Below are 11,217 nucleotides of genomic sequence, written 5' to 3' on the forward strand. Positions count from 1 at the left end.
CACACATGCCCCATGAAGTCGATACTGTTTACAACCTCTTGCACAGGAGGAAGGTCCATTTTACAGAGAAGAGATAAAGGCAGGCCCCTTAAATTGGTGGCTGAGCAGTGGTCTGTACCAGATCTTTCTGATGCTGAGCCCCTGAGAGAGCAGAGGGAGGCACCAGTGGCCAAGCTCTGCCTCTGTGCCCTCTGTGTCCTTTGCATAGCCCACACTCAGAGCTCTGGGTCATAAGGCACAATGGACTAAACGTGAGTCCCCCACCCCAACCCCAGGTGTTCCTTGGCTGGCCTGGCTCCCAGATGCCTGGTCAGACCCCAAGTGTGGCATCCCATAGCACCTGGCTCCTGCTGGTCCAGCCCACAGAGGCCCGCCCACCCAAGGCTGGCCCTCATAGCTGGTGAGGGCTGCAGGCTGGGATCAGAGTGAGGTAGCCCCGGGGTATACCACCGTCAGAGGCCTGGCAGGTGCCACCTCTGCCCTCAGGCTGCTCCCAGTCTGATAAAAGAGGACACACCTTTGAAACCATTTGAAAACCCTGTGCCTTCCAACTCTGTGGCCCTTAGAGCAGTGGTTTCCTATTCCAAACCTCAATTTCTCCATCTACCCAATGGGACTAATCTTTGCCACTCTGCACCCGCATTGGTCTCTCACGGTCACAGAGGACTCATTGTGGCTCTGGGGCCCCAGTACTGATGGAAAGAAAAGTGCCCCTCCACCTGCCCCACCATGGGGCTCTAGGGACCCCGGGGGGCAGCTTCTTCTCATCCCGGGACCAGGTGAATGAGACCCAGTTCATCCTGGGCTTCTGCCATATTTCAGGAGCTCTTGCCTGTCCCCAAGATCAGCTCCAGAACCAGAATCCCAGGCTAGCTGGAAGTGTTGCCAACACCCTGTTTGTCCAAGGTGGTACTCCTATCCCCAGGTTCTGGGTCTTTATCCAGCCACATGCACTCCACAAATCACATGGCATTTGGGAGGGAGACTTTGGGTCCTGCTGATGGAGGCTTTCTGCCTGGCTTTGAGCCACCATTTTGCTCCTCTGCTCCCCTCCCTTCCACTCCCCACCCCGCTCCCCACCCCCCAGATCCTCTTTCAGCCTCCCATCCACATTCCCATGGCTGCCAGACAGAACTCCTGTTGCTTCCCAGTTAAACCCCCATTGGTCTCCCTTCACCCTTAGAATAAAATCCAGGCCACTCCATGGCATGCATGCTCTGTCCTCCTACTTTCGACCTCTCCCGTTTCCCTCCACTCGCATCCCCTACCCCCACCCCATTCCAGCCACACTGGCCTTCTTGCTTTCCTTAAAAAACACTAAGCTCACGCCACCTAGAGGCTTTAGCACGTCCTCTTCCCTGAGCCAATAATGCCGTTCCCGAACTTCACATTGCCTGGACCTAGGGCAGCCCTCCTTCCCTCACACGCCTCTCTTAGTTTCTGCAGTGCTCTCCTCCTGGCTGCATGATCTTATGTCAGCTCCAGGAGAGGAGGGATGCATTCTCTTGTCCCTGCCTCTACCCCCAGGGACTACAACTATGTCTCATATACAGTAGGCGCTCAATAAATGCCTGCCGAATGAAAGTATGATGTTTCATGATTTGCCCAAAGTCACACAGCCATCAACTTGCCAGAGCTGCACCCAAGGAGAGAGGGCATCTGAGAGCCCTCAGGGGATGGAGTCTGGCCGCTCAGGCCCGTGCCCTCCATTCCAGCCTTTCCAGGGGTTGGGACACAAAGGTGCACTGTTGGAGGGTAGGAAGTGGCACAGATGCCTTGCTGCCAGCATCAGGTGCCAGTAAAGGTCACAGTGACCTGAGAGCAGAGCCACACACAGGAGTCTGAGCCGTCCCCCAGGACCCATGCGGGCCCGGGGAGAAGGGTGCCCTTAGGGGAACCAGGACAGTGCAAGTCCCCATATGAGAGTCCCCCGCAGCCGGCTCCCCAGGGACCTCCAGGATCACCAGAAGGGACTTGAGAAAGAAATAGGGGTGCCAAGGGGTGACGTACAGCCTAGCACCGTTATGTGATGTGTTTATTGGAGGGTAGTTTTGGGTCACTGTGTCAGTGCTGACGGCCTGTAATGGCTGCCTGGAGCGGGATAGGGAGCAGCAGACCTTCAAGTTGTACTTCAGAAGGAAGTGCCAGGACTGATCAGCAATGCTAGGCAGAGGCAACTGGATGGGAGGCTGGCAGTGTGGGGCTGGGCATTTCCCTCCTCTGCAGGGGATCTGCAGCTGCACATGGGCCAGGCGGCAGGAAGCCGAGGTTGCCAGAACCGTCACACACACACTCATACACACAGCTCCCTTGCACTGTTTCCCATGTGTCTTGCCCTGCCCTGCCCTGGAGAGTGCAGGCTGACATCACCACAGCACCTTCTCGGCCTCTGGCAAGGCCTGGGTGCCTTGGCTGAGGCACAGGGCAGAGCCAAGGTCCAGCTCCTCCTGCTGCTCAGCCCTGGGCCCCCAAGTGGACACTTGGACATGAGGCCCCCACGATGCTGGTGCCCTTCGGTGCAGAACTCTGTGCCTGGGAGATGATCCTGAGGGAAGCTCCACCTGCAAACGTGCCTGCGATGGTAGAGGGCAGGGGCTGGCGGGGGCCTGAGAGGTCATTTCCCCAATCAGGGTGAAGACCAAACCTCCTAAGAAATGGGTTTACTAAAGTATATTGACTTGGGGACAGAAATTGGAAAGGCCTGTGGGGAAATGTAGCTCCTTAGTGGTCCCAACAACCAGACATGACAGTCCCTTAGCTGGCTAGGTCATAAGAATTGCTTGTAGCAGTTATTCAACATGCAGATCTCCAGGCACCACAACTAACCTTGTGAGTCAGAATCTCTGGAGTGGGGCCTAGGACTCTGCATTTCTAAGAAGACCTTCAGGCAATTCCATTTTGGGGTTCTGAGAACTCTCCAGAGGAAAACACTGGGAAGATCATCAGGACCTGGGTTCTGGGGCTGGGCAGACCTGGGTTCAGTGCCTTGCTGGATGCCACATAGGCCGAGTGCGGTACGGCAGGTGAAGCATTGAAAGTCCAGCACGTGGTGGGAAGATGTCTGTGATCCGTTGTTAATGGAGTAAAAGCAAGGTATAGAACAGCAGGTAGAGTATAATCCTATTTCTGTCCAAAATAAATAAAAGCATGTGTGTGCATCAGTGCCCATGTATGTGCATGGGCAAGGCAAAGAGGCTGCAAGGATGGGCTCCAAGCCGTGGGGGACTTTGGAGTGTAGGACCGAGGAGGACTTTCAGTTTCTACTTTATGAATTTCTCTTTTGTTGAAAGTTAGTGCCCAGTGAACATGGTTGACTTGTATAATCTGAAGAAAGCAAAAAAAATTCCATCTTGAAAAGAATACAGTTAAGGTCTGGGGATGCATTTTCATGAATGCACTTTTTCTCATGATTTCCCATGATTATGTAAAGCTGCCCCTGTGTTTCATAAGCCAGGCTGCTGCCCTGGATGTTTTGGGTTGGGAGCAAATCCCCAGGCGGTGGGTGCTCACCAGTGCGGCCCCTCCTGCCCCTGCTTTGCTACCCGCATGAGACTAGGGCAGAGCTATCCTGATGTGCTCCTGCATGTCCACCGAGCGGGCACTGATGAGGCGTGAACAGCCCTGAGCAGCTGCGTTCCTGAGTGACAGCGCTGGGCATCGCTTTGGCAGGGCTTGGCTAGTGTGTGCTCCTAGGGCACGCCTGGGCTGGGCCCTGGGGCCCCCAAGGTAGCACAGGGCTTGCAGTGGAGCCAACATCCCAGTCTGGATCCTCAGGACACGTTCTTCGACTCCTATCCAGGGCTCACGGCCTGCAGGGGCCTGGGGTGCCTCCTGTGCAAAGGTGTGTCCAGCCTGTGCCCACTAATGCCTAGAAGAGGGCTCATGCACAGGCACTCTATACAGGCTTGTAAGTTGATCAAATTTTAATAAACCCATCTCTCCTCTCCATCCCTGAAATTTCCTTCTGGAGGAATTTTTTGGGAAATGCTTCTTTTGATAATGTTGCCCCCAGGAAGGTAAGATCACACATGGTTCAGCTCACTCATGGAACCTCTAGCTTTTCTTCAGTTGACTTTTGCTTTTTAAAAACACTTTTTCCCCTAAATATAAAAGTAAAACATGCTCATTATAAAAACCTGGAAGGTATAGAAAATTTAATAGTAAACTAAAATCATGCATAATCCCACCCAAAGAGGACCACTGTTAAAGCCATTTGCTTATTTGACACTATTGATTTATTATAATTGTTATGAAGAAAATAAAACAAGGTCAAGGATCAGGGGCTGGAGAGGGGCTGGAGGCACATCTGGACTTCGGGGGTCAGCAAGGCTGAAACAGGCAGAGTCATCACTCAATATGTATTTGCTGTCGTAGGCTGTTCTTTTTTTTTCAAATTGTCATTTGCCATTTTTCTCCTCCCTGTTCCCATTAGCATGCCAAAATTCTTCAAAAACACCAATTTTATGGCTGTGTACTGTCCCACCCTAGAGCTATGTCCTTGTTTATTAACAGTCCCTGGTGATGGATGTTTGGACTGTTTCCAGTTTTTCTCCATGATGTATTGCCCTGCAGGCAACATTTTGGTACCTAAATCCTGGTCCTCCTCTCAGGTTATCTCCAGAACCAGAGTCCTAAATGAGAAACCACTGGGTCAGAGGGTGGCAACTCTTTAAAGCTCTTGATACATATTTGGCAAAGAGCTCTCCAGAAAGTCTGGTTCTGTAGTCCAGTCACCTTTGCCTCTAACTGGAGAGGTCCCAGCGTGTGCTCAGGGAGAGAGTGGAGGGAGGGAATCGGAGACGTGTATGATCTTGGGGGGATCCCTGTCATTCTCTGGACCTCAGTTTTCTCACATCTGTAAAATGGGCTCATTCCTGAAATACACAGAGGTTGTGCTCTCCCTGTCTGCCAGGCCCTATGTGCCAGGTCAGAAGCCTGTAGGGCCACTCTCTGCCTGGGGGAAGCAAATTCAACAGAGGTTAGCAGGGCTGGAAGGCTGCTGTCATTTTCACAGGACTGTGAGCTCTTCCTGGCAGTGGTATGCAGGCTGTGGGATGTATTGACTCCTGTGGCCAGTGAGCAAAGGGAAGATCAATGAGAAGAGACGAGTTTTGCAGATGGCTTCTCCAGGACATCTGCAGACGGTGGGGCCCTGGGCCCTGGGTGAAAGCCCCAAGGGAGGGAGGCAAGTGTGGGGAAAGAGAACTCCAGATAGGAGATAACCCACCAGCTCCTTGACTTGGCTGGGAGACAGCTCACCCCAGCACACGTGGCTCCTTCCTTTCTCTTGTATGGCATTTTTTTTTTTTAATCACAGCTTTATTGAGATATAATTAACACACCATAAAATTAACCCTTTTAAAGTGTACACTTCAGTGATTTTTGGTATATTTATAGAATTATGCAAGCATTACCACTATTTAATTTTAGAACATTTTCATCACCCCCAAAAGAAACCTGTACCCATTAGCAGTCACTCCTTATTTTCCCCTCCTCCCCAGGCCCTAGCAACCTCTACTCTACTTTCTGTCTCTGTGGATTTGTCTATTCTGGACATTTCATATAAATGGAATCATACAGTATGTGGTCTTTGTGACTGGCTCCTTTCACTCGGCATAATGTTTTCAAGGCTCATCCATGTTGTAGCACGTGTCAGTATTCCATCCTTTTTCATTGATGCATAATTCTCCATTGTATGGATAGACCACATTTCGTTTATCTGTTCATGGGCTGCTGGACATTTGGGTTGTTTCTACTGTTGTGCTATCATGATTAATGCTGCTTTGAACATTAATGTAAAGATTTTTGTGTGGATATATATTTCCAATTCTCTTGAGTATACACCTAGGAGTGGAAATGCTAGGTCATTTGGCAATTCCGCATTTTAACTGTTTGAAGAACCGTCAAACTGTTTTCCAAAGTGGCCGCACCATTTTACAATTTACCAGCAGTGGATGAGGGTCCCAATTTCTCCACATCCTTGTCAACACTTGTTATCATCTGTCTTTTTTATTTTAACTATCCTAGCAGGTGCGAAGTGGTATCTCATGGTGGTTTTGTCATTTATTGCCTTTTTTTTTTTTGCTGGGAAAGATTTGCACTGAGCTAACATCTGTTGCCAATCTTCCTCCTTTTTCTTTTCCTCCCCAAAGCCCCAGTACCTGGTTGTATATTCTAGTTGTAAGTCCTTCTATGTGAGCCACAACCACAGCATGGCTACTGACAGATGAGTGGTGTGGTTCTGCGCCCAGGAACCGAACCCAGGCCGCTGAAGCGGAGCACTCAGAACTTTAACTAGGCCATCAGTGCTGGCACTGTCATTTATTGCTTTTTAAAAAGTGTTATATAAATAACCAATATTCCTTGTAGAAAATTTGGAAATTTAACAAAAATACTGTGATGGTCCATTTTATGTGTTAATGTGGCTAGGCTAGAGTCCCCAGTTATTCAATCTAACCTAGGTGTGGCTGTGAACGTATCTTGTGGATATGATTAAAGTTCTTAATCAGGTGATTTTAAGTAAAGGAGATTATTCTAGATAACCTTGGTGGACCTGATTCAGTTTGTTGAAAGGCTGAAGAAGAAAGCAATTCCACCTATGGTAGCAGCTCCACCTGTGCCCGAGTGTCCAGCCTGCCTGTCCTGAGGGCCTGCCCTTCCAACCTGCCCAGCCAGTCCCCACAATGCAGCAAGCCAATTCCTTCCAACAAATCTCTTAATACAGATCTGCTTCTCTGGTTGGACCCTGACTGATATACACACAAGGAAGAAAATTTCATCCCCCATAATCCCACCATCCAGAGGTGGACAATAACCATGGACAATTTTTTGGCTATTTCCTTCCAGTCTTTTTTTCCCCTTTCTATCCATGAACTTAAATATAAGGTTGCGAACCCTCTGCACATCTTGCTTTTGTTTATGTCGCAGTACATCTTAAATCTCTTCTCACGGAGCCCACCTACTTTTCTCCCCAAGGATTATTTCTGGCACAGAGGAAGGTCAACCACTGTCCCTCTTTGGTTGAACATCTGCATTGCTTCTGCAATTGAACTGTAACAAACAATACTTGCGTTTTCAATCCAGCCAGTGCTGTGCTTCTGGGAGAGAGGGCTTTTTTCTGGTCGACATCATCTATCTTTGGCCAATCCCAGGATCAGCCTGGGTGGTTGACTCTCTGAGTCACCCTGAAGGCCTGGGGCTGCAGAGACCTGGTCCTCCTGAAAGGTGAGCACCGGTATGGAGCCCAGCCAAGCCCTGCCGGGCCTGCTTTCCTTGCCCACAAAGAAAAGATGCCTAGTCATCGTAGCTTGCAATTTGAGTAGTGGAGCCTGGGCACCTCCCTGGGCAGGGAGCAGGGAGCTGCCTCAGCCCCTGATAGCCCCTTCCCAGGGGGGCCTTGCCAGGCTGGGCTTGGGCGGTGCTCTTTAGTCAGGACACTTGTAGGGCAGTTGGGTCCCACCTCGCACAGTCTGCAGGACAGAGTGGGGAGAATCTTCACCCTTGGCCCCTTTTCTCGTAGCTCCTGGGTTTCCCCGAGCAAGCCAGAGTGGCAGAGGTGGCTGTTCTGTTCCCGTGGATATTAAAGATGAACGTTTTGTTTTAATGTGGGGAGACTGAGTGGGTTTTCTCCTGAGTAGGTAGGTGTTGACTAGCTGAAGTGCATGGCTACTCATGGCAGGACGAAAGCACTTGGGGGAGAAAAGCATGTAGAGGGGTCTTTCACTGCTCTGAGCCACAGCTCCTCCCAGGAGGCAGGAAGCCATGAACGGAATGCGGTCGAGTGAGAGGATTAGTGAGGAGACACAGAAAGTCCCAAGGCCAGGTTAGTTGCCCTCCAAACACAATGGCTTTTACTATCTCTCTCCCCAACCCCACTCCCAGAATCAGCACCGGCATCTAGTAGGCTGTCCTGTTCTGGTGCCTTAGATGAGGCCTCCGGAAAGCATCGCTCTGCACTCCTGTGCAAAACAGAAAAGTGCTGCTGCAGCTGCTGGTCACCAGGTCAGGACAGGGAAATGGTTTTGCCATCATTGACTTTTTTTTTTTTTTGGTGAGGAAGATTGGCCCTGAGCTAACATCTGTTGCCAATCTTCCTCTATTTTGTATGTGGGACGCCGCCACAGCATAGCTTGATGAGCAGTGTGTAGGTCCGTGCCCAGGATCTGAAGCCACAAACCGTGGGCCACCGAAGCGGAGCAGGCGAACTTAACCACCACGCCACTAGGCAGGCCCCATCATCATTGACTCTTTGATTCACTCATCAATTCATTCAGGCTAGATGCTTGGGGAAAAAAGATGATCCTTGGCTCACAGGTCACAGGTTGGCAGGGATCATGTATACACGTGGCACTGTCCTGTGATCAGTACAAAACAATTGCTTGCTGAGGCTGCAGATCAGGGAAGGCTCCAAGGAGGAGGTGACCATGGACAGCAAGTTTTGAAATAACAGTATTCCCTGCAACAAAACTATCCCTGTGTCAAGCTGGCATGGGTGAGGAGGATTGAGACAACAAACCTATTTTAAATTTTAAAACACCGTATGGGAAAGCAGCAATGGCTGTGGAAGGAAAAAGCAGGTTGAGTCTACATCTACCTCCTGCCCTGGGCCTCAATTTCCCTGATCGTCCAGTGTCCTGGCATGATGCCTCTGCGCCTCTCATGCCCACCTCTGGCCTAGGCCGAGGAGGCCCTCTGAGAGTCCCGTGTGTGAGGGGTAATTGGGAATAATCATAATAGGCGAAGCAGTCCCTTTGCCCATTAAGGCTCCGTCTCGAGGAGCATTACCTCTGTCATTTCAAAATGCTCTTCAAAGTTCTCGAGGGACCGAGAGGCTTTCTCAACCTTCCACAAACCCAGAGGGAGGTGGTGTGAACAAGTCCAGTTCAATTCTTGCCTCTGCTGCTCTCTAGCTGGGTGAACTTGGACTGATCGCCTTAGGCAAATTACTCAATCTCCGGTTCCGTCATCTGAAAAATGAGGTAACAACATGCATCTCCCAGCTGGTCGTGTATTCTACAAATAGTGACACGCACCTCTACTATGTGCTACACTGGGTACAAAGGGGCTCAAGCAGCCCCTGTTCCCCTCAGAGCCACAGCCTAACGGGAGCGGCGTGTGTGGGCGTGTAGGCATGTGTGTTCACTGGTGCCAAGCACGGTGTCCGGAACAGATAGAATAGCCGCTACCCCCAGCCCCAAGGCTCAGATGAGGACTAACAAATAGCATGCGCACGTGTCTCTCCTCCCACCTGCCCGCCCTTTCTCTGCCCTCTCCCAGAGAGAGGTGCCAGGTGATCAAAGGTGCCCTTTCCCTGAGCCACCAGCCATCGCACCTGGCCCATCATTTAAGGACTCCAAAGTCCTCTGGGAGCATTAATTAATAACCTCACTGTCCTGGGCTGCAGTGCAAACAACTCTTCAGTCTCCTTTTGGGCAGGAGCTCAGGTGAGTCATGGTGATGGGTGCTGAAAGCCAGGGCTGTGGGTGATGGAGGGGTGGGGGAGGCTGACTCCCAGGTGTGTTGAGCCCCAGACAGCCCCTTTGTGGGAGAGCAGAGATCTTTGGGGTCGAGTGGGGAGAAGTATCAGAGTGAAGACCGGGGCTTCTCCATGGGGGCATGTTGAGAATTTGTGTAGATGCCTAACCATTTACCTATTTAATATAGAACATTTCATTATACATTATTTTAAATTTCTCCTTTATATCACAATTAGGGCATTATTTTGAAATGCTGTGTGTAGGCACACGTTACATTCTCTATGAATTCCAGGTCAGGATAGTAAAGGGGACATTACAAAATATTTGTTTAACAAGGGGGCAAGGGACCTGCCTAGTGGAGGGCCCTGGTGAGACCACGTGTTAAACGGGGGCTATTGCCTACACACCACTGTTAGTGTCGCTTTTTCCTTCCAAAGGGTCTGGTGGCGGAGCGGAGGTCAAACAGAAGTCAGGGCAGCCTCTCAGTGCCAGCAGAATGGGGAGAAGGTATTAGCCAGCTCTACTTAGATGAAAGACCCCTGTCTGGGAAAGGCTCGGGAGGGGCAATCTCTCGGGGCAGGGATACGTTGGAGAGGGAAATGACAAAATGGGGCTTGGGTAGCAAAATGTGTAAGGGTGCAGGTTTTGCACCTGCTTCTGAAGCCAAGAAGCCACCGTTGCCATCCCTCCGAGATTCCACAGAAAACCGGAGTGGTTTGCTGAGGGTGCCTCCTCGAGCTTTGCCAGGGCTCAGGCAGCACCAGACCCGTCTTTCTGGAGTGACAGGGACCCAGTAAGAACACAGCAGTTGCTGTGGACTGTGGCTGCCCGCTGGGCTCCACATTCTGGGGCCCTTTTCAGACTGATGGACTGTATCAGTCTAAGAACTGCCGGTGCCTCTGCCCCTTCCAGAGATGACAGGAAGCTGATGTCGTGTGTGCTGGGGGTCATTGTGTGGCCCTTCCCTGAGGCTGCACTCCGAATATCCCCCTCTCAGGGTCGTGGAGAGGGTCACATGAGAATGCACCCAAAGCACGCAGCACACGACAAATGCCAGGTATGGTTACTTGTGGAATTGCACTTCAAATTTATTCAAACTCATCTGAAAAAAATGCATGGCGAACGTGATGTGACTGTCACACTGACTTTGTATCACCTCTTTTGAAGCCATTCTACCTCTCTTGGTTATAAGAAATCTCCTATGTTGAATTATGAGCTAATTTAGCCTGGTGAACCTGAAGAGATGTGGGTAAGCCTTGTGCGGCGCCAGGAGCCCCACCCTCCCTTCCACCAGTGTTCGGACAGCATGAGTTCGCCATGGGTTCTATCCATGTGAGTGTGGCAGCTGTCTTCTTGCCTAACTCCATTTAGCAAACTCTAAGAGGTTTAGAATCTTGAATGGATCCAAGCCCTTTAGAAACCTGTTAGCTTCTTTACATTACATTTAAGAGATAAACCCAATATACACTGTTGGAAAGATGGAAATGTAGGATGAGCACCAGGGTTGGTTTATGTGACTGTTCCCTGATGCTCTTCCCTTCTGCCTTCCAAGGACCTGGCTTCATCTAAAGATGAGCTTCCCTCAGAGCGACAACACAGCCGCCTGATTTGTAGCTTCTCATCCAGTAGCAGACTGGCTGGTTCCTGACAGCTCTCTGAGACAAACACTTCTTCCCAGAAGCCTCAACAATCGCTTATCTAATCTATGAATGAGGATCCACAAAGTGAGTGAAAATGTCAT

This window comes from Ceratotherium simum, chromosome 5 (genome assembly GCF_057802395.1).
Source record: "Ceratotherium simum simum isolate JZ-2026a chromosome 5, ASM5780239v1, whole genome shotgun sequence".
Classification (NCBI taxonomy): domain Eukaryota; kingdom Metazoa; phylum Chordata; class Mammalia; order Perissodactyla; family Rhinocerotidae; genus Ceratotherium; species Ceratotherium simum.